The 22,265-nt window shown below is 36.0% G+C and overlaps 1 protein-coding gene across 5 annotated transcripts in view; it reads right to left on the reverse strand.

The window, feature by feature from the left end:
* The window catches only part of ZNF385D (zinc finger protein 385D), an 897,042-nt gene that overhangs the window by 194,460 nt on the left and 680,317 nt on the right, over positions 1-22,265 (reverse strand). The gene's annotated exons all lie outside the window — the stretch shown is intronic.

Genomic DNA, 22,265 nt, shown 5'->3' on the forward strand with positions numbered 1-22,265 from the left:
TGTCTCCTGACCCCTGGGATTTTTAAAGCACCCAGAATATAAATATAATCCAGGAAAGTAAAAAGACTCTGGATTAACTAAAATGGTATTTTTACCACACACAGAATTAAAGATCAAAATAGATACTAAATTCAGATTAAAAAAAAAAAAAGTAAAGTTTCCTACACACATAGTCTTATGAATCAAGATTTGTACCACATCACACATAAATCACACTTTCCTGAGAAAAGATAGGCTACACTCTTGTGTGAAAGTAACTGCAGAACCTTTTCAGGATAAGGTTGTGTTCTTATCACCACCTCTATCAAATGTGCAACGTGGTGCCTAGTTTGGTTTACAGGCCTGGTTTATAGATAGCACTCAAAAATGGTAAGTTTTCTAATTACTACTCCCTAAACACATCGTATTGTGGACACATAAAATTATGTATCTGAGAAGCAAAACTTCCATATCTAAAAGAAAAAAAAAAACTATCTTTGAGAAAAAGCAGCCAATAAGAGCTGAGAGAACGTGAAGTCCTCTAAGTCAGAAAATTTGGCATGTTTTGATGCAATGGCCCTGAGAAAGTTTTGTGCATTCCAAATGGTGGAATATACCAGGTTCTTGCACCCACTGGCAGTACCGGAACTGGCAACAGCTGTGCTGTCAAACTCACACTAATCAGTTAACAGTTGTCCAAATCAAATTGCAGCCAAGGTTGTTAGAGTCGTTGATAAAATAAACAGTTGTTGAGAGGGAGATGGTGCAAGCTGGTGAGATCTCGCTAACAGCTGGGGCTTGGGGTGTGAATGAAAAGGGACAGGAAGCAGGGGTCAGTTGAGAGCCTTGCAACCTACACAGTTGCAGACTCAGTAGAACTAACTTCTTAACCCTTTTGTCTCTGACCCTTCTAATACAGGGGGATCTTAACTACAGTTGAAATTGACAGGATGAAGGAATAACTGGACCTCAGGGGTAATACTCCTGATGTATAGCTTCTGTTTTGAAGGTAGGAGAAGGGCTTAGAAAGAAGTAATAAACCTCTAAATCTACTGGCAGGCCAAAATTGGGGGATTTGAGAAAAATAAATAAATTAGTTGGTACAAATTCTACAGAAGTGTGTATGACTTAAGAATTTCTGGAAAAGCACAAGTTCCCTGCAATCCCCACCTACTTCCAAGGCAGCCAGCCACCAGCCCTCCCTGTCAGCCAAGTTTCACACCATCAGCCCCTGCATGGAGGAAGGAAAGTCAGAAAGAAAGGCAACTGGACAAAGATAAAGCGACTTCATTCCAACTATCCCATTTTTTTTTCTCCCTCATCACTAAGTCACAGTGGCTGGGTTTTGTTTTAAATTTAGTTTTCTTAGGTCTATGCTCAGCATCAGGCACAGAGAAAAACTACATTAATAAAACTTTTAAAATGTCTCTTTCAGGGATGCCTGGGTGGCTCAGTGGTTGAGCATCTGTCTTTGACTCAGGGCATGATCCTGGGGTCCTGGGATTAAATCTCACATCAGGCTCCCTATGAAGACCCTGCTTCTCCCTCTGCCTATGTCTCTGCCTCTCTCTCTGTGTCTCTCACGAATAAATAAATAAAATCTTTTTTTAAAAAAAATTTCTCTTTCACTGGTAAGGTTTTTTTAGTTTTTGCATTTGATTAGTTCATAATTTAAGGGTGAATCGCAAATTTGTCTTCTATCTGGAAGGGTAGTGGACTCCAGCAACTCAGTTTAAACGAGCATCTTATAAAGCTCAGAGAAATGCAGTCCCAGTTTACAGGGACTGAGAAAAGATCTAAAAGATCTAACAGGGCCAAAGAATTTTTTAAGAAGGAAAAAAAAAATCAAGAAAAGTTTTAAAAATTATTTTTCTTTTCAAACATGAAGAAGGATATATATATATATAATTATAAATTATATTTATTATATTTATTATATATAACTATATTATATATATTTTTATAATTATATAATTATAAATTATATATACATATATAATTTTGGGGTGTAGAAGTAAGCCACAGAAGTAAATGCAGACATGGATTTGGTTAGGAAAATGAGGAAGGAAGGTACATGCCATTCACTGAATGCCTACTTATCTGGGACTGTGCTTAACGGCATAAAGTTTTACTTTGGAAGTGTTGCTTACTCCTGTGTTACACATTATCAACCTTATTTTCTAGATGAGGAATTAGTTGCCCAGGAAGGTGAAGTAAATGGACCCAGAGCCACACTTACTGAGTGGCAATGCTTAGGTTTGAACCCAGATCTCTATCTTCAAAGGTAAGCTACAAATTTAAAAGAGGACTTATCAGCCACAGACTATTTTCAGTGGTAACTGAGATTAACCCATTCAGCCAATATTTTTTAAAGACTTTATTTATTTATTCATGAGAGACCCAGAGACATAGGCAGAGGGAGAAGCAGGCTCCCTGCAGGGAGCCGGATGCGGGACTTGATCCCAGGACCCCGGGATCACACCTCGAGCCAAAGGCAGATGCTCAACCACTGAGCCATCCAGGTGCTCTTGTCTTTGTCTGAATCTATGGCTTGTTGAAATTAAGGCTAGACAGTATGGAGAGCCAGTCCAAAGTGATCTTGTAATATGTCATTTATATCATGCTACCAATGATATTTTTAATTGGCAATCAATTTCTTAGTGACATTTGCAGTTTTTCATTTCTAAGCAAGACAGAAATACTCAAAGAAAACAGCAGGTATAGACAGAGCTGAGATTTTCAATATTAAATTTACAGATACTCCAAATATCCAGAATAATTCTTATTACCCAAATTCTGATATGACTGTTAAGTAAATTATAGTCATTTTCTAAGTACTGATCTTTTAAAGGGATTCCCTAAATAACATGTAATAAAAACAACACAAAATCTCAATATGAGAGTCTCCTTATTGTCCTACTATAAATCATTTCAGCCCTACATTTCTTTGGCAAAATATCCTGAAATGACAGTGATGAATCAATTCTTCTTTTCTTTCTTCCCCTGTCCCTTCCCCTTTTGCTCTTTCTTTTTGTTTCCCTTTCTTACTTCCTTTCTTTTCTCTTTTTCTCCTTCCTTCCGTTTACTTACTACACAGATACAGTAAACCCATGCTTATTTTTCAAGGGTGCTTTCAGTTCTGAAGAACATCCATTAATACAGCTAATTATATAATGCCCATTAACACAGCTGAATTCCTAAAATAATGATTTTGTTCCATTTTCATTATCTATAAGTCTGTTTATTTTACCCACAGAATTAATTGTAGTTGGTAAAATATACTTCTCCCTCTATATTCCTGAACAGCTTAATCAAATAATTTCTTAAAGTACATCACTTTTCATTTTAAATGCCGCTTTAAAAAACAGGTTAACAACTGCCTACATTTAACTGTAGATTTTATGTGCTATATAATATTATATGTCATCCACTACCAATTTTATAGGCTTAGCAGAATAAAATAATCATTGATCTTTTTCATATGAATGCTATTAAGAAAAACGATGTAAACTTTAACTGATTAAAATGTTACTTAAGATGCTTTATTAAAACTTATTTTAAAGCAATTTTTCTCATTAAGACTTGACAAAATTGGAGAGTACTTTATTTAATCTCCATTATGAGGATGTTTTGCATGCAAAGAAGAGCCTGTGGGACTGTGAGACCCAGAAAGACGCAGGCGGTCTAGAGTTGCTGGTACCTGTGGGCGATTATTTCTTACAGATATGCTGAGCAAATTGCTTCTTACACAAGTCAAGGTGGGAAGAAGAGCAGGGAATCACATCTTGTTCATCGTTTTAGTTTTCTATCAATATCAAAAACAAATTGAAATGGGAGTAACTCCCAATGAAAACCTGCGTGATTCTTACACATCTCTTATGATTGCTTAATTAAAATATCCCACAACAGGAATTCAACAAATTTAGAGGATGCTAGTAGGTGACAAAAGAACTGTCAAAGATCTGTCAGGAAATAGCAAAGGAGCAATCATCCTTGCTACTTTCCCAACTGCTCAAAGTCAGTACCATATTCTTAAGGTTAGGTGTATTTCAGAAAATAAGAAACAGGTGATATTTCATTTAACCCACAAATTATCCATGAGGCAGTGAGTAGTATTACTTCCATTTTACAGATGAGGTAACTTAACAGAGGTAAAGGAGGGAAACCAAGTAACTTCTTCCACTCTATATATATTTAGTAAGTAGTGAATCCAGAATATAAATCTTAGACTCTGGATTCCAAAACTCATTGTCTGCAGCTCCATCGTCTTGCTCCTCAATATGTGATCCATGCCAGGCAGGATCAGCTTTCCCTATAAATATGTTAGAAGTGCATTTTCTGATCTAGTTGTATACAGATATTCAGGAACTGCTCTACACTATAACAATAATATGAATAATAACATAAATTACATTATATAATTCTTTATATATTTAAGGTATGTGCACATACACTACTCAAACATGGGCAAGACAAGGTGAGAGGGCAAGTAAGAATTTCTATTTTCAAAGTAGGCCCAACATGGGGCTTGAACTCATGATTCTGTGGTGAAGACCTCAGCTGAAATCAAGAGTCTGATGCTTAACCGACTTAGCCTCACTGGCACCCCAAGAAGAAAGAGAGAGAGGCTATTTAGATGTCACCAGAGGACGTTCTTCTCGCAGTTTTTAAGAAAACACAAACACACTGGATCCTTGGAAGATTATGAGGGGATTATGGATTCATGGATTATGGATTCATGTCCCCAGAAACCACTTAGTACTATGACGTCATGGAAATCTGCTGAACTCACCTAGGAAGGGTTGTTCAACCACATCAGAAATGACACTAAATGTCATTTCTGAGAATATATGAAAGAAACCCATTTCCATTTATATAAGAAGCAATCTTGGCAAAACAACTGTTCAGAACCAGAAAATATTTAGAATTCCAGTCTCTTTCATTGAATGCTTTAAATAACTCAAAGACCAAATTTAATTAATTTGTATTGAATGCAAAACTGGATATAGCTCTTTTATAATAAATGTGAGTTAGCTAAAAAACAATGATAGGACAGAATTTATTTTTTTTTCAATTCTTTGATTTTGTTCAAACAAGAGCCAGCTCATTAAAGGGAATCAATCTGTCAAATTAGTAGTATTGAATTTACTACTTAAATTATTTAAAATATGTTGATTTCTTATGCCTGCCTCTTCAGTTAAATTATGAGCTTTATTATTCATTTATTCAAAAACATTCTACAAACATTTATGAATTGTCTGTTTCTTGCACATCTGAGAGTACCTGGTATGGTACAGATCTGTATTAGTCACATAATAAATGTTTATTGATTCAAGAATTAAAATAAAATTTATTCAGGTTCTCTGAATTAAGACTAAGTTCCGGGATGCCTGGGTGACTCAGAGGTTGAGCATCTGCCTTCAGCTCAGGGCGTAGTCCTGGGGTACCAGGATCGAGTCACACATCAGGCTCCCTGCATAGAGCCTGCTTCTCCCTCTGCCTGTGACTCTGCCTCTCTTAATGTGTGTCTTTCATGAATAAATAAATAAAATATTTTTTTTATAAAGGTAAAAAAAAAAAAGACTAAGTTCCTTGAAGGAAAGACCTGAGTCTTGGTCACTGTTGTATCTACCATACTAGAAACCTGACAGTAATATTTACTGAATTAATGAATGAGAAGTTGCAGAGAAGTAGGAAGTTTTCATGCTCTTGAAGGGTACCGTGAAACATGTTAATTCCAACAAGTAAATAATGCCCATTTTTATGGCAATAATGTGAATATTTAATATCTTAAAATATAAACTAATAGAACCCCTATGTCCCAAATACCTATCAGTTCAATTAAATAAAACTAGCTATTGTCAGTTTTCAATTTCTATTCATTTCCTACTAGCTCATATATGTTGTGGTTCAGTATTGCCTGCTAGCAATCAAGTTAATAAATACATTTATGTATTTTATTTCCCAAAGTTAGCTCCTATTTAATATTCACATTATCAAGAGCCAAAGTTTATGAGAACAAAGTTCACAATTATAAAACATGCATTAATGATTTTAGTAGCAGAATTCCTTAAGGCAGGTCTTTAAACATCAATGCGCCATAGAAAGACAATTTTAAAAAAGGGTACAGATAAAATACAGGTTTTTAGTATAACAAGTATTTTTTAGAGCATCTCACATCTGTAAGATTTTTGTTTGTGTCATTCTCAAAAAATAATAAAAAGAAGAAACTAATATCCTCAGGACATGGGGAGAAATCTAGAGCCATTTATTCCTCCACTTTAGTTACTCAAAAACAGAAGTTGCCCATGTCAGTTAAAAATAATGGCCACCAAAAAAAATAATAATAATAATGGCCACTGACCAGCAATGTAAAGAAAGAAAGCAGCTTCTATTGAAGAAGGCCAATGTACTAAATATGGAATTAGATAGTAATTGCAGAACTAATTACCATATTTACAGTCAAACATTAAAGTTGGCAAGAAGATCCAAAGATGTGATGAGAAGTCAAGCATCCTGGAGTCCTAGTATTTCAAAAACTGAGAATGTGGGAAAAGTGGCCAAAATAAATGTGGAATATGAGGAACTACATATGTAATCAACATTCTCAAAAACCTGTGGAACTGTTTATTAAATATAAACAAATTTCATCTTTTGTCAATGTTAAATCTTTGGAATGATTTCAGGAGCCAATATTCAACTTGGAACATTTTTTCTTCACTCCTGTGGTGATTTTTTTTTTTCTGGATGTACTTTTAGGCAGATGTGGCTCCATCGAGAGGAATGCTAACACCCTTCTCTTTGCCAACTATTGTAAGGGTCTTCTTAACCAGTTAAAAACAGAACAGGCACCACAAAGCACAGATAGTAAAGTGGCTATGGGTGCCTCAGTGGCTCAGATGGTTGAGTAACCAACTTTTGATTTTGGTTCAGGAAATGATCTCCAGGTCTTGGGATGGATGGAGCCATGCATCAGGCTCAGGAAGTCTGGTTGCAATACTTTCTCTTTCTCTGCCCCACCCCCCAACTTGAACACTTGCTCACATTCTTTCTCTAAAATAAATAAATCTTTAAGAAAAAAAGAAAAAAGAGAAAAAAAAGAAGTGGCTACATTTATTTCTTTTAGTTTATTAGGTATGAAAATCTTCAAAACATAATTTTTAAAAATCCTTCAAACAGCTTATAGATATCTGCAAATGATACACTATTTAACATAACACATACCATGTATTATGCTTTCAAAAGAATTCTGAGAGCAACATAGGCTCTGCAGTTCTTCATGTTCACCTCTCACAGATTCTCAAAACTTTTCAATGAAGTTAGAAATTAACTAGTGTAACACAAGGCAGGGAGTCTGTCCTTCTCATTGTGGCCTCACTGATTGTTTCTGAGAAGAGTGCATTGCCTTTGAATATAATAAAAGACATCATGCAAACTTAAAATTAAGTAGTCGACTGGTTCAAAGTTTGTTGATGTTGATGTGGCTTGTTTTCCTTTTTAAGGAGTATGCTAATATTTATATTTTTATTTTTGACAAAAATATATTTTTCAGGCTTTTATTATTACCTTGACAAATTAAATATTTTTATAAAGTAAAAAATCTAAGGGCCTATAAAATATTATCTCATTTACATTTTAGCTCATGTTCTTTTCTTTTTCTTTTTTTAAAAGATTTTATTTGTTTATTCATGAGAGACACAGAGAGAGAGAGGCAGAGGGAGAAGCAGAGGGAGAAGCAGGCTCCATGCAGGGAGCCTGATATGGGACTCGATCCCAGGACTCCAGGATCACGCCCTGGGCTGAAGGCGGTGCTAAACCGCTGAGCCATCCAGACTGCCCGAGCTCATGTTATTTTCATTCATCTAAAATTGAGTATATTCATCTAGTATACCACACAGTATATCTGTGATCACTTAATTCTACTGTGTGGAAGAAATGGTTCTATGGTTCTACTTGAGTTAGTAAGTATAGCAGTCTGGATTTTTTTGGAGGTAGTGATAGGGAGTGGTGCATGTAAGTTATTACTAAAACTATTTAGAATAATGGGTGTTTATATAGTAAATTGAATGTAATGACAAGTCCAGTTAACCAACTTTAAATTTAAATTGGCCTTTTTAACCTCATTCAGGGGTTTTATGATAGATACGTTATAGTGGGTTCAATGATCCTTACCTCTAAAATGAAAATCTTTCTAATACTCAGAACCCACTGGTTATCAAAAAACTACAGCCATTCCTTGAAAAATACAGACCTTTCAACAGGAAATTAAGTATCAACTTGACATTTAAATTTGCTAGGTGGACCAGATGTAAGGAATTGTGAATAAAGTTGACCACTTCTGAGAAATAATCAAAAGGCAGTGTTTGAATGGTGATATTAATTTGCCCAAGACTCTAACTTCCCTCCCATACTATGAAACCCAATATAAGCTAGAGCATGACCTCAATCAAATTCCATTACAATTGATATTATTAACAAGAGTCCAAAATTTTCCTAATCTTTTCAACCTCCAACGAATATGGAAGTGTTTACATGGTAACATCTTTTTTTTTTTAAGTTTTTTTTAATTTTTTATTTATTTATGATAGTCACAGAGAGAGAGAGAGAGAGAGGCAGAGACACAGGCAGAGGGAGAAGCAGGCTCCATGCACCGGGAGCCCGACGTGGGATTCGATCCCGCGTCTCCAGGATCGCGCCCTGGGCCAAAGGCAGGCACTAAACCGCTGCGCCACCCAGGGATCCCTACATGGTAACATCTTTAACAAGTACATTTGAATTGGATTTTAGGAGTAAGTTGTCAAGCTTGGTCAACAAACTTTCTGATTATGCAATCTCATTAAATAATAGAAGGTTACAAGAAGCAATGTGCTAACCTTTCTACTTGGGTATTACTCTAAATAGTTCTAGTAGAAGACTTTAAGCAAGCCTAAGCATAAGCATGATATAGAGATCTCAGAGTTGGGAACATGTTGATCAGAAAACAGAGACTTGTGTCTGGAGCTGGCACATCTAAGTATTAATATCAGCTGAGCCATGAACTAATCATATATTATAGGTAGTATAAGTTGCAAGTAAGTATTTTGCCAAAGACATTTGCAACTTACAAAATTTGAAAGGTTTTTTAATACATAAAGTGTACAGAATATGATAACCATGTACTGATCACCTAGAATGAATAAATATTAACAACTCTTTGTTACAGATATATATTTTTTCAACCACAAAACTTGAACATTATAGACACGTTGAAGGCTCCTTTGTTCCCCTCACCAGTCCTACTGTCTCTTTCTCACTCCTTAGAACTCTCTGCAAATAACAATTTGATGTGCATTCTTCCGATCCACATTGTTATCCACATTGTTATATACCATAAATCAACCTTTCTTTCTCTCTCTCTTTGCCATGTGATTTAAAAATATGCACAGGCACATATATTCTATAGTTCTGTATACACCGTACAAGTTGTGTTTCCTCCCCATCCCACCTTTTACTTTTATGGTATTTCCATGTAAAAACAATTCTTTTATTTCAAACATCTCTTAAGATACATTTATTAAATAGATCTCAATGTTCATTTATTTTCATACTGATAATCATATTGCTTGTCATGCAGTTGTTTTGTTTGTTTCATTTGGCTAATAGAAACATTGCTGCAATCAACATCATTGAATTAAGCCTCTTGACACACATATGCAAGAGTTTTTCTATATACTTAGATTCAATGTTTTAAACCATTATCCCCAGTAAGAAGCATGTATACATGCAGAACTATAGATATCCATATACATATATGTATATATATTTTTTCCTTATTCAAAATTCTAAATGTTTTACTATGATTTTAGATAAGTAGAATTAAAAACAAACTAATTCTAAGCTCAAAACCATTCTAGTTTATCTCTCTGCCCTCATTACAAACTAGATCTCAAAATCAGAGTATGCCAACAGGACCTGATAAATAGCCTAAGACCTAATTAAGTTGAGTCTCAAAACTAAATGAATATTTTCTTTCCTTTTTTTTTTTTAAATTAAAAAAATAAGTAAGGTTATCGGGGCAGGGGAGGGTAGTCTCCCACAGACACCATCATACACAGGCACTATTTGATTATATACATTCTGTATTATAAAAAAAAAAAGTGCTGATTACCTCTCTTTTATATACTTCCTATCACAAGTTCCTAGGAAAGCAGGGACTGTTGCTTTTCAATGTAGCAGGTGACAAAAGTCACAGAAGTACTAAAACAGTAGGTATGCACAGATGTTCTAAAGAGCTCAAGGATGTTTTGGTAAATCTGGTTGTTTTTTGGGTGTGATTTCCTTTGAAAAATTACTTGGGAACAATTTTTTCTTAATGTCCCCAACCTAATATACTACCAGACAATCAATTATACTAGTTTCTAGTTAAAAAAAAAAAATTCTAAATCCAAGCAATAAAGTTAGCTTCTTATCCTCATCTCTATTCACTTAAAATTATTTTTATTTTTTTAAAGATTTTATGTATTTATTCATGAGATACAGAGAGAGAGAGAGAGAGAAGCAGGTTCCACACAGGGAGCATGATGTGGGATTCGATCCCGGGACTCCAGGATCAAGCCCTGGGCTGAAGGCAGGTGCAAAACCACTGAGACATCCAGGGATCCCCTAAAATTCTTTTTTCTTTCTTTTTTTTTTAATTTTAGTTCTTTAAAATCTCTCAGGAAGTTCCTTGAAGTAAATTTTCCATTTTAGAGTATTCAAGAAAGTAAGCTCAAGAATTAACTACTAACTTTACCCCTTTCATATTCACCTAAACTCCAGATAAAATGTGCCATAAGGGGTTAAGCTTCAGAGAAAGGCAAAATGCATATTATCTTACTTTTGACTCTAGTATAGTCCTGATTTATGAGTTTCAGAGAGAGCCATTTACCATTGCCATACCTCACCAGGATAAGGGAAATTGGATAGCACTAAAGGAATTTGGGTGAAATTGTATTTGTGGCTTTCTCAACTATACATCATTCAAATTATCTAAATAATGACTTCAAAGTCCCCACCACTTTCTATGTATAGATGAAACTCAAATCTTTACAAGAAGAGTAGAGCAGGCTTCTCAATTCTCTTGGCTTAAAGACCAGCTATCCCCCACATCAATCACAGTGCAAAGTGCTTATAAAATATAATAAATGATATTACTAGAAAAAACAAAGTGAAAAAAATTATACCAAATTTTAAGTCACAATTCTTCATTGGCTTCAACAAATGTAAAATTGCTCTAAGGTGCTAAAAAAGCTTCCAAATGCTGTTCACTCTCAATCTCTGTACATATCATGAACCTGTCAACAGTTTTTGGACCAGGATAGGTCTAAGAACCACACTTTGAGAAGTACTGAGTCATGAAACAGACTGTCTTGCTGGCAAAAAATTCTCATTCCTTTGACTAAGAGTAATGAGAAATAGCATTTGCATTGTTCTTTATATTTGTGTTGAAGGGGACATATGAAGAGACAACCTTCCTCAAAAGATTGAGAAGGTTATTTTCACACATGTACTGAGCTGTAAAAACGGATTTTTCCAACCAATTTTGACCACAGTATAGAATACACTGACTTTCAATGCTTAAGTGCAAAGGAAACACTTTGGGGAGATTATAAATAATGCTTATTACAATCCCAACACCAGAACCTCTGATTCAATAGACTTCCTTAATATCTACTATTTCTATATTACTATCAATTTTTAACACCTTTAGGCACTTGTATGAGGTCAACATGATTATTCTAGTTCCACAAATGAGAAAATCTGGATTTGAGAGTTTCACAATAGGGCAAGTACTAAACGCAGAAATCAAACCGTTTAGATTCTAATTTTAGTATTTTTTCCTCTATGCATGCACATGGGTCTTGAGTCTTAAGAAGCCTAAATTGTTGCTGGAGTAGGAGTGGATTTTCTTTTTAAATTTATTGCCATTTAGAGTAAGTTATCCCTCTAACAATGACTGCCCATCTACAACATAAATGCTTGTGAGGGTGACATAATATACAGCCCCTAGTTATGATCTAGTATTCTTTTCCATACTTGTCCAGTCATGGCCAGAATATTATTCAAGAAATAGCTTACTATCTTGGAGTTAAGTCTTCTAAGGAATCACAGATTACCTAATTAATTAATTAATACAGAACCAAGGCTCCGATAGCTAATTAAAGAAACTACAACTGTTTTCAGACAAGAGATCAGTTAGCTTATTATAGACGAAATTGCAATGAACCTGGGTAACAACCTAAATCTACCCATGATTTGGTGATCAGTATTTGTGTGATTTGGGGCAAATTATTTTCTCTCTTACCTACAGGTTTCCTTACCTATGTTATTCAGGTAAAAGCTTAACACACAAGACTCTTATGAAATTAGATTTCTTAAAAGGTGAGTGTAAAATTGCCTTTCTTAAGAGCCCTTGTCACTCAGTTTGTGATCAATATACATGTATTTATTAAAAAGCAATATATTGTATGATATATTTTTCCTTTGTTTATAGGAGTTCCAGGTTGCCTGAACTAGCTCCAAAAGGAAAACTTCCCTATAGTGTAGGTGACCTATGATGTTGGGTCTCTCTCCCCCAGGGGTAGACTTATCTGCAATCATTGTGGATGGTGAATTAAAAAACTGGATTACAAGTTGTCAGAAACGCTAATATGGAGTCTGGTGGGTGGTATATCACATGGCTCTAAACAGCTTTTCTTGCTAGGGCTGCCATAACAAAGTAGTGCAAACTAGGTGGTTTAAACAACAGAAATCTATTGCCTCACAGTTCTGGAGGCTATAAGTCCAAAATCAAAGTGTCAACAAGGTTAGTTACTTCTTTAAGCAATAAGGGAAGGATCTATTCTACACCTGTCTTCTTGGCTTGTCAATGGTGTTTTCCATGTGTCTCTTCACATTATCTTCCCTCCATGTGTGTCTCTGTGCCCAAATTTCCCCTTATAAGAATACCAGTCATAATGGGTTAGGGCTCACTCTAATTATCTTGTCTTAACTAATTGCATCTAACTTCAAGACCTTATTTCCAAATAAGATCACATTCAAAGGCACTATGGGTTATGAATTTGGGGGGGACACAATTCAATCCATATTATGATTTAATGATTAGCATCCTCAAGAAACAGAAGACATAAATTTTAGTTTTTTCTCATGTCTGCCACTCACTAGCCAAAAAACTGAAAGTGTCTCAAATTTCCTAGGCTTATCCGTAAAAAAAAAAAAAAGGGGGGGGGGAGTTGGAGTAGAAACAAATTAACTCTAAAAAGTTTATTTCATTTCTAAAACGTCTATACCTAAGTGTGAAGTAAGGATCTCCAAAAGAATTACTGGATCCCATAAACCCTGAGCTTAGACAAGCTCTCATGGGAACCCCCTCTTTTCCCTATATCAGTTAGTAAGAAATTCAGACTAGAAAACAGATCAAGGGATCCCTGGGTGGCGCAGCGGTTTGGCGCCTGCCTTTGGCCCAGGGCGTGATCCTGGAGACCCGGAATCGAGTCCCACATCGGGCTCCCGGTGCATGGAGCCTGCTTATCCCTCTGCCTATGTCTCTGCCTCTCTCTCTCTGTGACTATCATAAATAATAAATAAAAATAAAAATGTATATAAAAAAAGAAAACAGATCAAATGTTTTCTTTGCAAGACCAAAATTTCAGCTCATTATGATTAGATTAACTGATGAGGGGAAATAAGCGCATGATGTGTTTTATGCCACAATCTTCAACAAAAAACATATTCATACATACATCTATGGAAAGACAGCTAGAAGAGTCATTGACCACCTTGATTGTCACTGAGGAGAACTGAGTGGCAAGGGAAGAACAGTAAGAGAAACTTTTTTGCTGTTCTTTTTACATTTTGAATCACAGGAAAATGTGTACCTGTTCAAAGAGTAAGCATGTATTAAAACAGAAAAGTATTTGTGTGCTGTGCATTTGTTTATTAGCCTTTTACTTTCTTCCTTTTTTTTCCCCTAAGATTTTATTTATTTATTCATGAGAGACATACAGAGAGAGAGAGAGAAAGGCAGAGACACAGGCAGAGGGAGAAGCAGGCTCCATGCAGGGAGCCCGACGTGGGACTCGATCCCGAGTCTCCAGGATCACGCCCTGGGCTGAAGGCGGCGCTAAACCGCTGCGCCACTGGGGCTGCCCAAGCCCTTTACTTTCAAAGGTAGATATTATATATTTAAGTCATTTTGTGTCTTGGAGTCTTTACAAGTAGGCTTGACTTTTACAGCTTTTGGCTTCACAGGAAGCTACAGGGTTCGGCAAACAAGCTTACGCATTTGTTTCAGTGTGAAAACATATAATGAAAGAAGACTTTATAAGCAGATGTTTCTTAAGAGGCTTTTGCTATACAAATATGACATACTTAATGCACAGAACTAGCTAGCAATCTGCTACCTCTGTCTTCAAAGGACAAGGAACTTAGCAATCAATATTATATTTACTGTGGCATTTTTAACCTGAAAAATTTCCACCCTCTCTACCAGTTGTGACTAAGAAAGACAGTCTTACTTTTTTCTACTCATAATTTCCAGCTGGCTGCCTACCTATTTTAGTGACAGCAGCAATCGTAAACATTTAGTAAGAGCAGTTACTAAGGTATAAACTGGATTTTTAAAAAAATAAATAAATAAATAAACTGGATTTAATTAATATCTCTTAAAAAAATGCAAGTGTGTTTAACTATTGTTTCTCTAACTCCTACACTAGCTGAGGGATGGGAAGCATCTCTAAAGCTGGAGCAGTTAACGAAATACAGAACCTCAGAGGAAAGCAAGAGTTAAGAATAATTTTTGAAAGGAAAGGAGACACAGTGTGCTGATAAACACGGTAGTATTGTTATTTTTTAAAGATGGAGAAAATGAAGATCTTGAAGGGCATATATCTGAAGATAACAAGAAGTTGAATCTGACATTTCCTAATCAGGGTTCTGTATTTCTGTCATTCATCTATTATGATATTATAAATGCATATTTAGACCAAAGCTGTAGGATATCTTAATGTTGTCCTTTTCGGGTCATGAAGTGCTTCACCAATATCTTAAGGTAAAAGTCCTTTTGGATTCACATGAAATAATTGATGCATATTATAAAATACTGATTTTGGAGGACATTCTATAAATAACCACTGTGATTTTAACATCACTGTTCTTTTATATAACCAATGTAAATAAATGCATAAGCCAACATAAAATTATGAATGTAAATGAAGGGGATGGTTTGATACTATGCTTGCTTAGGTTTCCTAATAATTGCTTAAATTAATAACTTTGCTGAGATGAAAATAACCTAATGTATGAAAACAGTGGGTACTTAGATTAAGTTATTGAGGCATTTCCATCAATTATGTTTCTTATGGCACAACTATAATGGCTATTTCTCCTCTATTATCTATCATTTTCCCCCTGTTTATCTATCTATCTATCTATCCATCCATCCCTGCACCCATCTGTCCTCTACTCATTCATTCTAGAATTGTGTGTTAAGTCTTTGCAATGTTCCAGGCTCTGTGCTATGGTTACTTTACCAAACAAGATAAATATGGAACTGATCTCAGTTCCTAAATTAAACCTTAACTTTTACCATATAGCTTTCCTTGGCCATCTCCAAGTAACCTCACCTTCCCTTGAATTTAGGAAGCATTTACTTTCAAAGGTCTTCATTTAAGCATTACAGAGTCCTTTATAGAATGAGTTAACTACTCCACCCCATTTTTTCAACAAATGAACCAAACTATATAGATAGGGTTCCTGTCTACCTGAAACTTACTGTCTAATGCAGTATTTTAACATCTAGATGTTTACTAGTAGCTGATAGAAGAGTGTTTTAAGAAGCGACTAATCTACTTATTTCAATATTACAGATTCAAGGACAATTCCTCCTCTTCCATCTGCCCCTCACTTCCTTTGCTTCCTCTTATTCCTTTTTCTCCACTTCTCTTCTTTTTCCTCTTCCTCATTCTTCTTTTGTATTTCTATTGTCTGCCAAAGTGTCAGACATATAGTCAGTGCTTAGGAAATGTCTAATAAGCAAATCAATGCATGAGACATTAATTACTTCTTTCTCGGAGTCTCCATTAATTTGGGTTATTTTTATATAAGATGCCTTTGATAAAGCTATTATTTTTAAGAGGCCCATGTTTGAATATATAGTATTATTTAGTGGGACTCAAAATTTTTTAGAATGTATACATTATTGAATGAATGCATGAATAAAAAACTCAGTCATCTGTTTTTCTCACCAACAATTTTGAGACAGTGGCTCACATAAAAGCTTTAAAGTTCCATAGAAAATTTCTGCTTTTAACCAGTTTGGTAGTAGATGATAGTGTCAGATGCCTGGCACATAATAAGCATTTAATAAGTGGCAGCTGTAGCCAAAGTCCCGCACAGTGTCACCCTACAAGCAAGGCTCATAGTATGCCTGGGATATAAAACACAACCACAGAAGAATCATGCTTGACATGCAGCTGTAGCTTCCAATACTTCAAACTTCTCTAACAGTTCACCACACAAACACCAGAAAGTTTCCGAATGAGAGAAATTTAGCCTAATAGTTTTACTGCTGATTCTGAAGGGACTGGCCTATGGTCAGTTCTCAATAAACTTCTGTTGAATGAATGAAGAAATATGCTCTAGTAGTATAAGAATTGTCCAGTATATTTACTCATTCTCCTGGCTTCCTCTCCCAGTACCCATATATGTTCAAAATTTGAGGTCCAGAACCTGAACTACTAAATTAGAACCATTTTAACATGATTCCCCCAGTGATTCACAGGCACCATAATTAGAAATCATTTTAACATGATTCCCCTAGTGATTCACATGCACCATAAAGTATGAGAGGCACTGCTATAAATCACCTAAATTTCACCTTCCTGTCCCACTCCTCGGAACTGATAACACTTCTGAACTCAAACTAACACCACTCTTAAGTGTCTAGGGTAGCTGTTTTTTTGTTTTGTTTTGTTTTTTGTTTTTTAGAAATAGGAAGAATTAGAGTAGAGTTGGATGCTAAGGTATGATCTCTCTTTCTCAGTATCTCTTTCCCCCTCCATCCCCCTTGGCTCCCTCTCCCCAAATGAAGTCATATTATACAAAGGAGTAACACAGAGTCAACATTTCTGTATTAGTTTACTTTTTTTGAATGTAAAAGAATATAGGGCGCCTGGCTGCCTCAGTCGGAAGAATATACGACTCTTGATCTCACAGTCATAAGTTCAAGCCCCATGTTGGTGTAGAGATTATGAAAAATAAATAAACTTAAAAAAAGAATATTAGCCCAAGCTAGCTGAAAACAAAATAGTTATTCTCCTTTATATGCCCATTTTTCTGCCTTTGGCCCTCTATGTGACCTTTTTCTTTTTTATGCATCTTCTGGAAGAAAGAAGACCTCAATATTTACTGAGAATCTGGCACATGCAAGTACATTAGGTCAGTTTATTCATTTAATCTTTTTTTTAAGATTTTACTTACTTATTCATAGGAGACACACAAAGAGAAGCAGAGATATATAGGCAGAGGGAGAAGCAGGCTCCCTGCAAGGAGTCTGATATGGGACTTGATCCCAGGACCCAGGCCGGGATCATTCCCTGAGCCAAAGGTAGATGCTCAACTATTGAGCCACCCAGGCATCCCTACTCATTTAATCTTTATGCCAACAGGAAACACAGCCACGGAAGCTAGGCATAAGATCAGGCTTACTGTTAGTCCCCATGAACACATTCCCCCAAAGTTGCATATTTTTAACAAAATTCTGAAGGTTCATTATTGTCATAACTACTGATCAGTATCTAATCTGAAGAAAATATGTTAAAGAAATGAAAACAAAGAGAAAGCGTGACCCAAGAAGAAAGTTGTCAAGAAGTATATAGGCATTTTTTAATGATCAGCTCCCATTCTAAACAACATCCTAAGTGACCAAGCCACTTCTCAGCTGCGATCTTCAGCATTTAAAAGCTATCCCTAGTGGATGTCTGGGCGGCTAAGTGGTTGAGCATCTGTCTTCAGCTCAGGGCATGGTCCCAGGTTGCTGGGATCGAGTCTGGCATTGGACTCCCTGCACTGAGCCTGCTTCTCCCTCTTCCTGTGTCACTATCTCTTTCTCTGTGTCTCTCATGAATAAATAAATAAAATAAAATCTTTGAAACAAATACATACATACATACATACATACAATCTCTTGGATCACAAACCTAAGAGAAATTTATTCATTCTCACTTTGTAGAACAGGACACTGAGGCTCCAAAGGATTTAGCCTCTTGTCCATGGTTGCAGATATGCTCAGGTTTTCTGATTATTCATAAACCTTTCCATTCTGCCATCATGTCAAGTCTGCTGGCAACTCAATACCGCCTTCCCTCTTCTGTGCTCTCCCTTACATCACAAGGACTGGAAGCCCTAGGGTTACATTCCCACAGGTCTCTGCCAGCAGTATTCAGGCATGGATCTCATAAAGAAAAGCATTTCATGGGATTTGGATGAAAGTAACTGGGATTACCGGGCATCTTGTATTTCTGCAACTTCCTGATTCCATGAAAGCAAGCAGAAAAATTGAGAGCCAACAATAGCCTTCTCTGACCTTTGTTGCCTGCCCAGCACCTCCAAAGGCTTTGTAAGCACCTAAATCCTTATATTAAGTCCCTTCCTGTTTGCATGCCTAGAATAGTTTCTATTTTTCTCACCAAAACCTCCCTAAGAAAACCATACAGCCTTCTCCTCTTGTCCCCAACCTGCCATTCTACCTTATGCATCTTTCTCTATCAAAACACCCATATTTACGTATATTTATTTGTTCAGTTTCTTTTTAAATTGAATTATTTCATGGCAGAAGTCACAATATAATTTTTATTATCACTATTCTTGCCACATAGTAGATGCTTAATAAACAGCAGTTGATTGAATGGACCAAGCTCATACTACTTTGTAATATTTCTTTCCTAATCATCTTCTAGGATTGGTTCCTTTCAAGAAATACTGATGCAGAATGGGATCACTGGGATCAGAATGAAACTGATCAATGAAACAATGAAGCACTGAAACTCCAAGGTCTTAAGAGACTGAGAGGCAGGGTAGGGTGTTCATGAGGAAATCAAGGAAAGCTTTCTCTTGTCTGAAAGCTACTGAAACATACAAGATACAACATCCCTAAGTCAAGAGAACAGTTTCTGTTGCTATTCTTTAAAAAATGACTTTGAGTACAGCAAGGGATCCTAATGGTTTTATTGATTGTTCTCTTTTATATCCATATCCAAGCTCAGATTCTACACCCGTTTTCCTTTTCCTTCTAACTATGCATATTTTTACAGATGTTTCATTATTCTACTTAACTTACACCCAAACCCAGTGGCTTATACTCTTGTAGAAGGATAATAATCAGGGATATCCATTTATGTCTTCATGATTTTATTTCATGTATTTTTTTCCTTCACCATTCTGCCTTACCCCACCCCCAATAGACAGATGATTCCATACAGATATCCTCAGTGGAGGAATGTAACAGGCAAGTCAGTCTGTGATTGTCATGAACTTGCTTCAAAAAGGTCAGGTGCAGGACGGTTATTTGGTGGCAGATGGTTCAACATTTTCTTGGCAAAGAGATAATAGTGGTTTGGCACATCTAGGCAGAAGGGACCACCAATAGCCTTGCAAAGTTTGTGTGTCTAAAGTCGGGAGCTAGGGACTTCAATAACCATGGTAACCAGGTGCTATCTACAAATACCTTTGTAGATAAATAACCTAGTGAACAGAGGGAGTTTCCCCCCAAGAGCTGGATAGATAGGCCTGTTAGATGCCACAACTTTAGCACACCCTGAAACAGAATTAGATTGCATTTCCCTTCATCATAAAATGGACCTTTGAATCAGAAATAAAATAAATTTACAGCAATAAAAAACTATGCTTCAGACACTCTGAATTTGTAGATTGAGATTCACACCTGCTACAAAATCAAGAAGTCAGACCATTATTTAGAGAAATGCTAACTCTCTCTGAGTCCAAACCCACCTGATCACGGGCTCTGCAACCATCCCCCCGCACCCCCCCATCCCCCACAGTATGAAACAAGGAACAGCTTAATCCTTGGTTGCTGTAGCTTGACTAGCACTGAAAGGGAATAACTTAATATGTATAGCAATGAGGGTCTCCTAATTTAAATAGAACAATAGAACTTATGTGCAAACATAAGTCAGAATTCATCACAGAGGAAAAAGAATCAAGTCAAGCTCTTGCTATCAGTCAATGAATGGATGGCCACATTCAGAAAAAGAATTTACAGGCTATGCATGAACATAATAGCTACCACTTAAATAGTGTTTGTTATTTCTTAAGTGCTGTTTTTATATTTATATTATTTAACACACATAAGTATTACCACATGCCTAAGAAGTAGGTTAATATTGGACCCATTTTACAGATGAAGATATTGAGATACATAAGGGTCATGTCACTTACCCCAACTTTGAGATTTGAACATGGTCAGTCTAGTAATAGGGTCCAGCTTGACCATCACACAATGCTGCCTTTTTTCCACAAAAATTCAAATATTTGAATTAAATAATCTCCACAGGAAGAGATTATTAGGTCCACTCCTGTGATTTTAAAGAGGGGTAAATAGTAGCAAGGAGGGTGAAGAGACTTTCTGAGTGTCAGACAGCTTCGCATATCACTCATCTTTGTTTTTTATGACAATAATACTTGTTGTCAATCAAATTAATCTTTTTACCTTTAATGTTTCTCAAATGATAAATTGAAAGTATAAAACCCAGCTTTTTACAGCCTTCCAGGAATTTCACCTCAACTGCTCTAAAACTAACATGAGATCTAACCGACAGGATGCCAAGTGGTCTTGAAGGCCAGGTAACACACCTTGATGGATCATCCCTGGATATCTGGGAAGTAAGACCGTGCCAGGAAGCCACTTAACAGAGAAGCAGATAAAGGGAACCCACTGGACTTTAGTGTGGTCATTTTAAAATCAGAGAATTTTATACTGAGCAATTTTTTCTCTACTCTTACTGAAACGCCTAGGATTAGAAACCTTTACTTTGGAAATATGATCTTTATGCTCTTCCACTTATGCTCCATAAATTTCAAAACAAGATTCCCATGGAAAATCCCTCACCCCTAAAAGAGCAAAGTGATCATTCTGATTCTCCCTTGCTCTTAAGCGAGGACTAGCATATAACTGTATCATCTCATTGGCATTACCAATGTAGCCATGATGAAATATTATTAAAGAAAATAAGACCCACTTCTGTCTCCTGAAAGAGAATGATCTAACTGTGGGAAGATTTTTAAAAATCCAACATGGGAGCAAGATGTTGCAATAAGAAATGTGTATTATGTAGATCACTAGGCATTCAGTGACCTCCCATATTAATCCTCTTTGCTTTGGTTGTGTTGACACATCCTGTCATTGATAAGCTCAGACTTCCATTATGGCAAACTGCTGAAATCTGAATCAGATGATATTAGGAAAAAAAGTCACTGGTTTCTAACCTTTTCAACCCTTATTTCTGTTTTCATCATAAGAATACCTTCACTGCTTGTACAAGAAGAGATGATGATGAATATGAGGAATCTGTCTACTTACAAAGACATGCTAAAAGTGAAAATAGAAGCAAAGAAGTAATGAACCTATGTTGAGAAGGCCATTAACAAAGCCCAAAAAACAAAGTAATTTAAGAAAGACAATCTGAGCAACTGTGACAGGGTAAGAAGGGAAAATGAAACAAAACAAAACAAAGTAAAATGAACAAAAAAAGCCTCCTACTACCAGAATGCTGAGTTGCTTTAAGTTAAGGAGGAAATACGTGCTTTCCCAAAGGAATTAATCACTATTGTGATTATCCGGGTTCTCTTTATTAAATTAGAAAAGAAGCAACAAATTTGAAAATTAAAGTATTAGACCCAGACAGAAGAAACATGGTTAAGTTTTTCAACATCTACTTGAATTCTAATGTTCTCTTTAAAAAAAAAAAAAAATCATTAAGTTTTAATTCAGATATATTCCAACAAAATACAGGAATCATTAGCATTACCCAGAAAGACACTAAATGAGAGACATGAACCCAAGACCAACCCAGTTGGATTAAATCTCTTTTCATTTTCTCTTGAAGGAGCCTGGCTCTAGGGACCTCACATTTCCAGACAACCAGCTACCTTGTAGCTTTCTGACAATACAAGGGTAGTGACCAACTCACCCCTGGCACACCAGGACTACTCTTATTTCTTTTGGGTCAACTTCCCTTTCTATTCTGCACCAG

This window comes from Canis lupus, chromosome 22 (genome assembly GCF_048164855.1).
Source record: "Canis lupus baileyi chromosome 22, mCanLup2.hap1, whole genome shotgun sequence".
Classification (NCBI taxonomy): Eukaryota; Metazoa; Chordata; class Mammalia; order Carnivora; family Canidae; genus Canis; species Canis lupus.